The sequence below is a fragment of the Neofelis nebulosa genome, chromosome 1, assembly GCF_028018385.1.
Source record: "Neofelis nebulosa isolate mNeoNeb1 chromosome 1, mNeoNeb1.pri, whole genome shotgun sequence".
Taxonomy (NCBI): domain Eukaryota; kingdom Metazoa; phylum Chordata; class Mammalia; order Carnivora; family Felidae; genus Neofelis; species Neofelis nebulosa.
Genome location: NC_080782.1, coordinates 105847883 through 105861621, shown reverse-complemented (window position 1 = coordinate 105861621; position 13739 = coordinate 105847883). Strand labels below are relative to the sequence as shown.

At 41.0% G+C, this 13739-nt stretch overlaps 1 long non-coding RNA gene across 2 annotated transcripts in view; it reads left to right on the top strand.

The window, feature by feature from the left end:
* Window positions 1-13739, top strand: part of LOC131512264 (uncharacterized) — a 258516-nt gene that overhangs the window by 90149 nt on the left and 154628 nt on the right. For both annotated transcript variants that reach the window (XR_009262057.1, XR_009262055.1), the window contains exon 4: window positions 6335-6437. This is a non-coding gene — a long non-coding RNA (uncharacterized LOC131512264). The remainder of the gene's footprint in view (window positions 1-6334; window positions 6438-13739) is intronic.

Here is a 13739-nt window from a genome sequence, read left to right as displayed (position 1 = left end):
GGCATGAGGGGTGTAACCTTCTTTTGAGGTGTGAAAAAGCATTAAGTTGTGCCATTATTTTGAAGTCATGACTAACACCGAAGTGAGCAAGATGGAGTTAAATATACTCAGGCCAGTTGCGCTAAAAGCTTTTGCAGTCACTTCTTTTTTCCATTTCCCAAAGCACCCTTGCAATTGCTTCTTTATGTTTATTTTTATTAAAAAATTTTTTTAATGTTTATTTATTTTTGAGAGAGAGAGACAGCTTGAGCAGGGCAGGGGCAGCGAAAGAGGGAGACACGAATGTGAAGCAGGCTCTGGGCTCTGAGTTATCAGCACAGAGCCCGACGCAGGGCTCAAACTCACGAACTGTGAGATCACGCGTGACCTGAGCAGAAGTCGGACGCTTAACCGAGTAAGCCACCCAGGTGTCTCACATTTGCTTCTTTATAGGCTTTCAGTAATAAAGTCTGCATGGCAGTTTATATATGTATACAGATACATTCAAAAAATTTTGGTGGTGGTACAGGTCAGAATAAAGCACCAACTTTTTTTCAGAATTACACTTCATTTGTTTATTAAACCTTAATTGAGCAGTGACACTTTGCTGGGTCCTGTGCTGAATACAAGTACATAAAGACAAACAAGACATAGACTCATATTATTACTCGTAAAATAATTTAATATTGGCATATTGCATGATTTCTTGGGTGTAAATAAAGTTTACAATTCATACAACTTACCTACATACAAATGACAACCCCTTCCAAAGCACTAATTGTATATAAGATCTTCCACAAACATAAGGAGAGGATGTTTTTATTGTAGATATTAATATTGAAACTCCAAATTCCTCTGTTATAGGCCTGCAGTGTAGAATTTTATTATATTTTTCTTGGGCCCAGAAAAATTTCTGGAGCATAGGACACTGGTGCATATGAATGTTGGTAACCTGACAGACTTAACTGTGTTGTCTTCACGCTTTGCTTTTCATGTTCTTTGCAGTGAGAGAGATGCCTCTCCTACTGTCCAGGCTTACCTCCTGTACCTTTTCTCCAAGTCCCACCCCTTCTGACTCCTCTGAGTTGTCTGTCTTCAGTGTTTGCACCCCTTTCTGCTTCTGCGGAAGCTCCCTTCAGATTGAAGTGAGTTTCAAGGTATCACGGGATTCTCAACTCTCCATAGTAAAATCCCCCTTCCTGACCCCCAGTCCCTACTTGTTAACTGCCATATTTCTTCCTTTCTCTTATAACCAGTCTTCTAGATTGAATTATCTACACAGATTTTCTCCTCTTCTTCTCCCATTTTAAGGCCACCATCTGTAAATGTATTTCAATCATTTCACTAAGAAGACTCCCACCAACTCACTAATGATCTCCTTGTTGCAAAGCTAATGAATGGCTTACATTTTGATTTTACTTTCTCTGCCCCATTGATACCATCAGCCACGCTCACCCTTTTCAACTGACTTGAACTTACTTACAAGACATACTCGAGGTGCACTGTTCCATCAGAGTGGTGATTCAGTCACCTCCTGCTGTCTGTGACTCTCCAGGATCACTTTCTTTCTTTTTTTTTTTAAATGTTTTTATTTCTTTTGAGTCAGAGAGAGACAGAGCATGAGTAGGGGAGGGGCAGAGAGAGAGGGAGACACAGAATCTGAAGCAGGCTCCAGGCTCTGAGCTGTCAGCACAGAGCCCAATGTGGGGCTCGAACCCACGGACCGTGAGATCATGACCTGAGCTGAAGTCAGACGCCCACCCGACTGAGCCACCCAGGCACCCCCAGGATCACTTTCTTAAGGACCTCTTTTTGATAGTTTCTTGTTTGTTCTTGCAGAAATATTCAATTCAATATGCAAAAAAAAAAACAAAAACCCACACCCAAGGAGATTATGCCTCGCATACTGTTCTTCAACCCACTCTTGTCATGTGATTTATGTTGAACATCCTCACCTCTCAGCACATATAGATTCTGGATTTTGAAAATTCAAGTGTCTTGTTGAAAATTCCCTCCTTCTGAGAGGTTGTGCTCTCTAGACCGCAGCACTCCCCTTCTTCCTCTGAAGGCATCTCCTCAGTCCCCTTGGCAAGGCCCACTCCTAGCCCCGTTTAAGGGGTCAGAGTCTCAGCCCTCCCCTTCTCCATGGTAGGTGTCCTCTCCCATGCACTGTCATGTGCTATCGATTGACCCATGTTTACCTTTTGTCCACTTGTCTTTCCTGACATCCATACTTACGTGTCTACTGCACACTTCCACAAGAATGTCCTGCCCAATGTGCAAGTTAGCACATCAAAAACTCTGCTTCTGCTTCTTCTTCTTCTTCTTCTTCTTCTTCTTCTTCTTCTTCTTCTTCTTCTTCTTCTTCTTCTCATTCCCTAAATTTTCTTTTCTCTCTAGTTTCCTATCGTAGCAGATATGATTCCCTCCCGACAAATTGCTAAGCACAGATGTTTGGAGTCACCCTTCATTTCTCTTTTCAGCTTTCACATGTTCTCATCAATTCTTAGATTTCAGCTCCTAAATATCTTTTAAACATAGTGACTCACTTACATCCTTGTTGTTATTCCCCTAATGGAAGTCATCATGATTTCTCCTCCAAATTTCTGTAGTAAACCTCCTAATAAATAACCCTTCTCCACTGTAATCCATTCTCCCCACTGAAGAGGGTTATTTCTCTGACACAAAACATGACAAAGTCGAAATTTCTTCATGTGGCTAATAAGAGACATCAAAGCCCAAACCTTGTTTGTCTGGTCTCCTGTCTCATTTTGTTGTGTCTGAATTTTACACCAGCCAGTTTGAATTTCTTTTGGAGGCTGAACCAAGCTGTTTCTCATCTCTGGGCCTTTGCTCATACTGTTTCCTTCTTCCAGAGCCTTTCATCCCCTCCATATTCCTCTTGCTGCACCATGATTAACTGTTTAACTGTTAACCACGTTCTGGTTTCAACTTAGAGATCATTTCCTTTAGCAAGATTTTCTGCATTCTCTCCTAAATCCATTTCTGTACCCATTTTATATGTCCACATATAATCTCCTTCTCACTTCTCCTACATCTCACTTATTACATTTCTAATGACAGTGCTTTGTGTTTGTTTCCTTATTTTTAGCTACCTTTATGCTGTAAACCTGTTGATGACAGCAATCATGGTTATCTTATTTGCAGCTCTATCCATCTATCCTATTGCCTAGCCAGAGTAGATTCTCATTAAAAATACATAGAATAATTCATGAGATTATGCCTCAGCTTCATGAGAGTTGACAATTCTTTCTAGATTTTATTTCTGTTGATTGGGATGGAGATGTACTTACGCTGTAGCCTTCCTTTTTCCCAACCCCTGACTATCCTTAAATTCGACATCTTTTTATTTCTTTGGAGAACTCAGATGGAAACTGGATTCCTAGGTCCTTCCTTAATCAAATTAGGAAATGCCTAATAACCTGTTCCAGTGTTTGCCCTAGTTTATATGCACATCTCTTCTGTGGTCCTGTCCTCCCAAGAGACAGAGGGCCCAAGGCCATATCTGCCCTTGGTGTTGGAAACCTCTGCAAGTACAACTTGTCATAGTCCTGGAGCTGCAGTATCATTTTGCTTCTCAGGAGACCCCTTCACCATAGCTCATAGATGATGATGGCATTGGCCTAGCAAAGACCCGAATCCTAGAATTCTCAAGAGACGATTACATGCCAAAAGGGAAATTGGGAGGGTAAGAAGAATACAAGATGTCAGGGAAAATTAAAACTGCCTGGCAATTTACTACAGGGGTAGAAACTAATGACTGAAAGAAAAAAATGTGTGCAGCCAGAAGGGTGATGTGTCCGTTGAGCTCTCCTTAAAGGACACCGTCAGGTCCTCTGTATCCTGGATTTAATCACTAGAGCTGGCCTGGGGCCAGATCAGCACAGCTTATAGAACTTCATGCTGCTTTTACTTGGTGTTGGAAAGATGTGATGGACCCACAAAACATTTTGGATGTAGCATTTATAAGATTTCTGATTGGATTTAGGGAATGAGAGTGGGGGAGATTGGGAATAGGTTTCTACCTTGGATAACTAGGTAAATGGTGGTCCCCAAAAAAGTGCAAAAAAAAACACCCCAAAACAATGAGAAGTTGATTTGAAATTAGAAGGTGAATAATGTGATTTTAGACATTTTTGGTTGGAGTTCCCTGAAGGATATTCAGGTGGAGATACAAGGTTGTAAAGCTTGTGAGAAATATTGTGCTGGAGATAGAGGTCTGAGGATTCCTCACCAAAGAAGTGGTAAATGAAGTCACAACAACAGAAAAATTGGCTCTTAATTTTCTTTATAGCTGGTAGTGCAGGCACAGGTCCCCCATTCAACTCTGCTACCCCTTTGCTTCAAAGTTTCAAGCCAGGTCTTTCTGGTCCCAGGGTCCAGCACTATCTCCTGAAACCCCAGCACAGACAGATGTGGTACCCAGGTGCCTCTTTGTGCCTAGAAAGGGAATCCAAGAGTGAGCATGTGTAGCATGAGAAAAGCAGAATAGCCCTCACCTTTTAGAGGCAGGTGGAGGCAGAGGAACTCACTGGGGAAACAGAAAAGGACCTTTCAGAAAAGCAGGGGGAGCTCCAGAAGAACATTGTCACAGAAGCTAAGGTAGGAGAGCTTCAGGAACAGGAGGGTGTTCAAGAAACAACTGAATTTCCTTCAGAGCTGGTAAAATGAGGGTTGCCTTGGATATGTTCTCACAGAAGACAGTGACCATAATTGCCCTATTGCTTGTTGTTTTCTAGGTTATTTATTTTTAATGAAGTTTCTAGAAGGAGGTAGTGTAAAGTAAGATGGAAGGTTTTCCTTGGGGAAGTCTAACACGTGGGGGAGTTGGCTACTTGGAGAAACTGCATTTAACGTGATTCACATACCAAGTTTTATCTGTGTATGGGAGGCTCAGTCAGCTCCTCTCAGACCTTCATGCCTGGGGATATTATTTCATTGGCTTTCTACCTTGAGCAAGACAGCTTCCTTAAGTTTGGCTCCATATTTGTGAACTCTTTCCTTCTATGATTGAGCCTCCTACTGACCACAAAGATGGGTACATGTTTCTTCAAGGTGACTTTTTTTTTAAATAATGTTTTTTGAATATAATTTGTTTTGCTTTTAAAATCTTTAGGTGGATTTTATTTGTTAGCTCAGTTTTAGGTTCACAGCAAAATTAAGAGGAAGGTACGGAGGTTTCTCACATGTACCCTGCCTCACACATCCAACAGCCTCCCCCACTATCAGCGTCCCCTACAGCGTGATATATTTGTTATAACTGATGAACACTGGCACCAATTTTCACCCAAAGTCCATGGTTTACATGAGGGTTCACTCTTGGTGTCGTGCGTTCATATAGGTTTGCACAAATGTATAATACTTTTTGACCTGTACGTATGGACTAGGTTACAAAGCTAAGCACTAAATTTTCAGTTTAGAAAAACTCAAATAATGTGGGAAATAGCTATCCTTAATCCATCTCTTGAGGAAGAGCTTCAGAGTCATGGTGAAAGTCATGGATGGGATAGAAGGTCAATGATAGCTGCTTTGCATGTTACTTTGTAATTTTTTAAAAAGTCATTTCTACATTTTGTCCATAGGAGTTTTGATGAGGCTGTGTCCCTAATATTCTCTGCAAATAAACAACTGAGTCAGAATATTCCGCTTGGGTGAAAACCCTCCCAAGTACATCTTCTCTTGCAAGCACTGTCAACCGCGGTTCTTGAAAGTATGAAGTGGTCATTACAGCTACTTGGGGCCATGTTTGTTTCCAGGACAATGGAAAGGGAGCCTTGAGTATCCAGCATTGTGTTAGGTGCCTCCCACACACACATTATTGCATAGGTATCATTATCCTCATTTTAGCTGGGAAGAAACAAATGATCAGAGAGAGGAGCCAGTCCAAGGGCATATCGTGCAGGTTGCAAACATTTACGACGCATGAAGTCCCCAGTGCAGAAAGATTTCTTTAGAAAAAGATGAGGCATACGCTTGGTTTGGGGAACACGGTGCCTTTATCTGAGTGTTATTTTTGTTTCAGTACCATTAACCACAGTATTTTTCCAGTGAGATACTGATGTTTTGTCTTTTTTTCCCCACTTGCTCAAATGACTCAGAGACTTTTAAAAGCTTAAAGGTAATTGATTAAACTGTCCTTGTAAAAGCGCTGTGAGATCAAGAAGGTTTGACTGTTCCAGCTTATTTTAAAGACGAAGAATTACATTTTTAAGATGATTACATGTTCCTTTTGATAAAGCAAAAACATTCACAAACGCAGGTGTGATTTCAGACTGGTGTGTTGAACTGGTTGGAGCTGTGGTTAGCTTGTGGTAACAACGCTTCTACTCCCTAGGGAGAAGCAAGTCCTGAAGGATCTTAGTGGGTGAAGGAAGAGAAGGTGAGCTTAGTGGGCCACCCTTCACATGCAACTCAACACTGCCTGAACTTAGAAGGCTGTAAGTAAAGACTTTGTTACTCACTGATGGCTAAGAAAGGACTATCAACTGAAGTTGTACAGCTACTTGCAGTCTTGTCTTTCTTTCTTTCTCTTTCTTTTTCTTTCTTTCTTTCTTTCTTTCTTTCTTTCTTTCTTTCTTTCTTTCTCTTTTTTCTTTCTTTCTCTTTTTTCTTTCTTTCTTTCTTTCTTTCTTTCTTTCTTTCTTTCTTTCTTTCTTTCTCTTTTTTCTTTCTTTCTTTCTTTCTTTCTCTTTCTTTTTCTTTTTTCTTTCTTTCTTTCTTTCTTTCTTTCTTTCTTTCTTTCTTTCTTTCTTTCTTTCCTCTTTCTTTCTCTCCTTCTCTCTCTTTCTTTCTTTCTTTCTTTTCTTTCTTTCTCTTTTTTATTTCTTTCTCTTTCTTTTTTTCTTTCTTTCTCTTTCTTTCTTTCTCTCTTTTTCCCTTTCTTTCTTTCTTTCTTTCTTTCTTTCTTTCTTTCTTTCTTAATGTTTATTTTTTAGAGAGAGAGACAGACAGAGCATGAGTAGGGTAAGGGTAGAGAGAGGAAGACACAGAATCTGAAGCAGGCTGCAGGGCTGTGAGCTGTCAGCACAGAGCCCGATGTGGGGCTCAAACCCACGAACCACAAGATCATGACCTGAGCCTAAGTTGGACGCCCAACTGACTCAGCCACCCAGGCACCCCTGCAGTGTATTACTTCATCTCTCTGAAGGCATCCATAATTTGTATTGAACTAATAATATTCACTGACTCTTTTTTCTCTGTGTCCTTTGCTGCTTCCCTCACATCATCCAGACTCTACACTTCCTAAGGTCAGGACCCACTTCTTCCATCTGCATTCACTATTTTACACCAACTCAGCAAGTACTGTCTGGAAGCTGATGACTTCCAAAGCTGTCTTCAGCCCAACTCCTCCCCCAAGCTACAAATGAGTTCTAATGGCCTCTTTGACATTTCCTCTTGATGTCTAATAGAATCCCAAACTCATCATGTCCAAAATGGACTGATCTCTTCATCTCCAACCTGCTGCTTTTCATCAGCTCATTTGTTCTTTTTCTATCTCAGTGAAAATCTGTCTTTCCAGCGACTCAGGCTAAAGAATTTTTGAGTCATTCTTGACTCCTCTCTTTTTCTTACTTTCTACATCTAAACTTTCAACAACAAACCCTATTGGCTCTGGCTCCAAAATATATCTGAAAGCCCACCACCTCTTAACGTGTATATTTCTATCATCCTGTTCTCTTACCAGCTACTGTCTTCTCTTACTACCCTGGTACCTACCTACTGTCTGTTCTCAACATAGCAATCAGAACAGTCCTTTAAAGTGAGATTTAAAAGATGTGTTCTTCTGCTTGGAACTTTCTGGTTGTTTCCTTATCACTGGTACGCAAGTAAAGATCTTTAAAGTGTTCTGTAGCCCTCACTACCACTGTCCTCTTACCACTCTCTGCGTGGCTTACTTGGCTCCAGCCACACTGACCTGCCTGCGAGTTATTTAACATGCCACATACAACTGTCCCTAGAAGGGGTTATTAAAGCACATTTCTTTGCCCCACACCCAGAGTTTGGGTTTTATTAGGATTGAGGTGTGACTGGATAATTTGCATGTCCAAAAGATTCCAGGTAATGTGGTTGCTGATGTTTTAGGATCATACCTTGACAACCACTGGTAGTATGTTGACAAACCAGATATCTGGCTAGGTGGATGGAAAGCCTGATTTACAGCATCTACCTATTTCTGCACTGTGAATACTCCCACTGTGGCTGTTGTTAAGCTCCCAACATGCATCATCTGGCTCACAAAATTCCTGGAATTAAGCAATTGGCTCTCTTGAGCATGCCACCAGAACGGGGACCATTGGTCTATAATGGCTCTCTAGGTCCTGCCTAGGGGAGAGGTCGGGGAAGAGAGTGATCACTTATTCTGCACTTACTATATGCCAGTCATATAGTATGCTGATGTGGTCCTTGATAGATAATGTTTCATTTGGCCCTTATAACAAACCTATGACATTACGCCTTCCTATTTCCATTTTTTCAGGTGAGGAAATTGAGAAATGAAGTGACTTTTTCTGAGTCACACAAGAGATTTGAATTTAGGACTGCCGGAACCCTCAATCTCTCCCCTTCTAACAAAACAAAACAAAAAAAAAATAGTACCTTGATGCTTTGGGTGGCATCTTGTCCTGGGGGCCAGGAGATGAAAGATGCGGGAAGCTAAAAGTAATGCACAGCATAGGTATAGAGGTAGTCTGAACTTCAGGTGACTAAAATCTCTTCAGTTGACTCTTTGGAAGGGGGCCCTGATGAGTAAGCCTATACATGAAGCAGGCTAACTACGTGGTATCTGCAGCCCTCATTGCTGATCACAGCCCATGGGCCAAGTGCAGCTAGACAACATGTTCTTTCCCTTAGTTACTGCCTGATAATCCAGGAACTAGTAAGTGCAGATCAAAGGAGACTGTAGAGCTCATATATTGAGAATTCTGGTGCCAGGTGCTGAAATAACCTTCCTTTGAGGGCAAGTAAATTCTCTCAATTGATGGGACAGAAGTTGCTCCAGGCAAAGGCCCCACTTGTTCCCCTTGCTTAATTGCCTCACTACCCTCATTCTGGATCGAGCTTCAATCATTTTACTTTCTAAGCTTGGAACCCCCTGGGACAGGTTTCCACTAGCATGCTTTGCAAGCAACGGGGGCGATTATCCAGGCATCAAAATTGCTTTTCTCAGGTCTTTTCTAGCCAAGCTCAGTCTCTCTTCCTCCAAATTGCCTGGAACACTGCCCTCTCCCTCACCATCCTGTGCCGGTAGAGACCTGGTCTCAGGCTGGGCGGTCCAGCTGTCTGGCTCCATTGAAAATACTTGAAACCTAAATATGACAGACCTTATGCTAACCCCAATGTCCAAGGCATTGCAGAACAAAGTCCAGTGTGATGAAAATCAAGTTTCATGTTCTTCACACTTTTTATTAGGTTATCAAATGAGTAGTTTCTGGGCTCCAGCTGCCCCAGAGGCATTTCATTAGGGCAGAAAAGTAATCCTGAGGAGGAGCAGAGAAGTTTCCATCTTTTACAGATGGGTAAGCAAGGGAGAGTCCATTTCTTTTATCATTACTCATTCATTCATTCATTCATTCATTCAAATGCCTTTATACAAGGCACAGTGGAAAACTAAAGAGTAACTCATTCTGGCTGTCAGAGACCAGAGCACACTTCTTGGGAAGCTTAGGAAGGATTTTTGGAGTTACAGTTATGGGAACATGGCAGGTAGAAGGAAGGAGAAGGCCCAAGACAGTTGTGAACTCAGAATGTCTGAATGTCAGAATGCTTTTTACCTATCTTTAAGGACAAGAGTCAAGTGAAGGCCATCAAAAAGTAGAGTTTTCCCAACTTGATCTGCTCTATCTTAGGGCTTTCTTATCAATCCTCATGGTGGATTGAGAAATCTGCTGCCATTTCCCTTTCTCCTAGTAAGGCCTTCTATACTTCAAGGGCAAAGAACAGAAAGTAACACAGTGCTTTCTGTCAAATGAAAATCACCTCTGAAAAAGTGAAGACTATTTTTTGGAGTTCACGTCACTACTTCTTATCTGCCAGGGGTCTTTGAAAGAATCTTCTAGCAGATAGAGTGCCAAAATGTCACCTCTACTCTGTTAAAACAGTTTGGACAGTGGTTGTAGGTGTCTAGGCAAGATGGCTAACTGATGCTTAGCAGACTAAGCAGACTCACCCACCCAGGTGCTGGCATGGAGAAGCAGTGGTGACTTAGCTCCTAATGTGAAAGAAGCAAGGTGCTGGGAGAAACAGGCTAAGTTTATTTTTCTCAGTACCACTTCACTTCCCTGAGGTAGAGTAAGAAAACAAGGGGAGATAGACCAGGATTACTGTCTCAGTGGAGACCCCTCCACTTAGGATGTTAGAAGTGATGAAGAAGCAATTGTCCTCTTATGCACAGAGAAAGAAAGAAAGCTGGCAATGTCCTCAACAGAGACTGGGTGAACTTCTTCTACCAAGAAGAACCATTATAAAACATTTCAAGCTGGGCATTTCTTTTTTTCCCTTCTGTGAGATGTTGAGATGGGAAAAACTTACCTCACAGAAACTTGAGTCCCTGGCAGGCCAACCCTGAGTGGGTTCCACTGACAGTCGTTTCTGGGAGTCATGAATAAGAAGAGGTAAAAGAGAAAAGGCCTGACTCAGTGAGAGGCAGGGCTCTAGGACCTCTCAGGCTTTGGGATAAAGTGGATTTAACTTGGTTCCATCTCTCCAGCACATTCTTAAAAGAAGAAAGGACAATGGGGATTTTGTGCGACAAGAGTAGAATAAGGCTGGGTTTGTACTCTCTTATGCATTCAAAAGAGAAAGAAGGAAAGAAGGACCAAATATGGAATTGGACTTCATTTCCAAGCGGGAACCTTCATCACTTTCATCAGTAGCCATCTGGCACGCAGTGTTCTGTGGCGTTTCTCTAAAATGACTGGCAACCTCCAACAGTTTCCTTGGCACTGCCACTGAGAAGCCTCAGTTCTTAGCAATGTGCTAGAAATAGTCAAAGCTCAGTACCGGCAGGTAATGATGCTTATGTAATCAGCATCGTCTTCAATCCCAGAACAATGAAGCCCTTGCCCCTGTGTGCTACCTCCAGACGCATATTCAGAACTTGTTTGTTTTGCCTCTGTCTCATGAGGCTTCTTGAAAGAGATGCCAGCAATAGGGAAAAATTACACACACACACACACACACACACACACACACACACACACAAATCCTCTGCTTCTTTGGGTTCCACTTCACTATATTCACATATCCTTGTAGCACGTATGACATAGTACTGTAATTATCTGTTTATATAGCTGTCTCTTCCAGTACATTTTAGCACTTAGAGGGGAGAAAATACATCCATTTCATCTGTTTATCCTCATCACAGAGCACAGACGCTCAAAGAAGATTTAGATGGACAAATGTTTCGGCTTCATGCTACAAAGCATAACACTTTGTACAAACCTTTTGTACAATTGGTTTACAACAGTTGAACCAGTCACCCGTTTTCAGAATATAAATGATACTCTTCACTTTTTAAGGAATAGGTGGTTCTGAAAAGGACTTTTTCCCCTCCTAACAAGTATCGACCTTTCCCAAGGTGCTAGGCGAGGAACCAGCTGAACACCCAAAGCAAGTCTGACCAATAACCCAGGACGCTTTCTCCAAGCAAAGATATGTTCTGGAGCTCTAGGCAACATTTGGAACTGGCAGTTTGATCTGATTCAATCCAAGAATTTATTCAGTTTTTCAGGAGACCAAACGGAATCTCTTAGCATTTTGGAAGAGAAAAAAAAAATACACATGAACAGAAACACACACAAATTTGAGAGACCCATGAAAGTTTCTGATGATTATGTAATAAGAAGTTTACTCTGTGCTGGAGAGAATGGGAAACACATAGAATGAAGGTTTGGACAGATCTAAGATCTCTGAGGAGAGGAGCCTTTAGAATGGAAAGCTTCCATAACATTTTATGGAAAAAAAACTCTGAGTGAGCAAATAACATTCGTTATTCGATTTGTATATCCAAAGAGAGCTCTAGATACTTGCTTTATGTTACCCCTGGTTTCTAAAGCTGCTGTTCCGTGTGTATGTCTGTGGGCGCATTAATACCCAATGAAGTTGAATGCCTTGCTGAACAAAACTAGTACTTCTCTAAAGTGTGTCCCTGAACCCCAGGTGATGGCTGAATTATGTGTAACAGTGTTTGATACAGCAAAATTTGCGGGGGGGGGGGTGGGAGTGAAGAACTTGGACTTTTATCTTAGAGACTGTCGTCATAGTTTTTGACCTGTTATAGAATTTTCTTGTATACATTTTCACACTGAATACTCTAGTGTGGAGTAACTTCTTCAGTAGGCAGTGCTTGCCGAAACGATGTAGGCTCTGATAATATTTGTTTGTGTTGGCATTTGGATATCCTCCTCCAGACTCTACCTGTGGAAATTTCATCATTAAAATGTACATGTAAATCTCAAGATAATTTGGAATATCTGCACAAAACATACATTTCCCACTTTATTGCCCCCCAAATAACAAAGATGTTCGGTGTGTTAAATTTGCTAGTTTGGAAATCATTAAGCTTGGAAATCATTAAGGCTCCTTTTAAAAGCAAAAGAAAATTCCTCAGTATTCCCCTGGGGATCCCCAGAACCCAGTTTGATGGACATTGACTTAAGAAATTAAAGTTTTAGGGAGACCTAGATGGTTAAGTTGGTTGAGCATCCAACTCTTGGTCTTGGCTCAGGTCATCATCTCATGGTTCGTGAGTTTCAGTCCTGCATTGGGCTCCACCCTGTCAGTGTGGAGCCTGCTTGGGATTCTCTCTCTCTCCCTCTCTCTCTCTCCCTTTTTCTGGCCCTCCCCTGCTTGTACTTTCAGTCTCTCTCAAAATAAATAAATAAGCTTAAAAAAAGGAATTGAAGTTTTAACTAATGAAAATATCTTTAAAAAGGGAATATCAAGGACCCATGCTTCCTCTGATGATCAGTTGAGGAAACATCTAGCAATTGTGTGGTAGTTCTTTATAATCAAAGTTATGAAGGAAGTGGAGAACAAAGTTTATACCTCTAAATGAGTTCTGTTGAACTCTACCCTCCAAAAGGGAATGTTTTGAATCTCAATTAAGTAAATGGTGGGAAAGAACTAATGGTTTCTCATCTGAAAGACTTAAAGATTAAAGAGAAGTAAGGGTTTGAATTATACACAGATAATTATTTTAAGCCTCACTTTAAAAGTATCTTACAGAGTGCTGTATAGGCATTTTTCTTAAAGCGTGAGCTTCCATAATGCAAGTTGTTACCTTGCAAATCATTTATAATGTCAATTAATTAAAAGACAGAAATTGAATGATGTGGACCCATCGTCTGGAATATGTGTGAAATTTGTAACCAGCATCCCCAAATAAATCAAAGCTCTCCAGAAAAAGTTGAAGTACTTTGTTGAATAGCTGATCTGGGTTTCTCTGTTTCACAATGGTGTTTGTGATGGAATTGCCAGCTACATTGTCGAGGGCAGAGGTGACAGAGATGATATGGAGTCCTCTGAGTGTGTGGAAGGAAAGGCTGATAAGAAAGTATTTACCTTTGTTCAACCAACTTATTTGTAGCTTGCAATAACAAAATATACACAGAAGATTCTTTGTTTATTGAACTATAAAAACATTTTATTATGCAAATGTGAATGTCTCTTGCCTTTAACAGATTTTTCCTCCTTTAAAACAAATACCATTTTAAACATTTTATGATACCTGATCCTTTTAA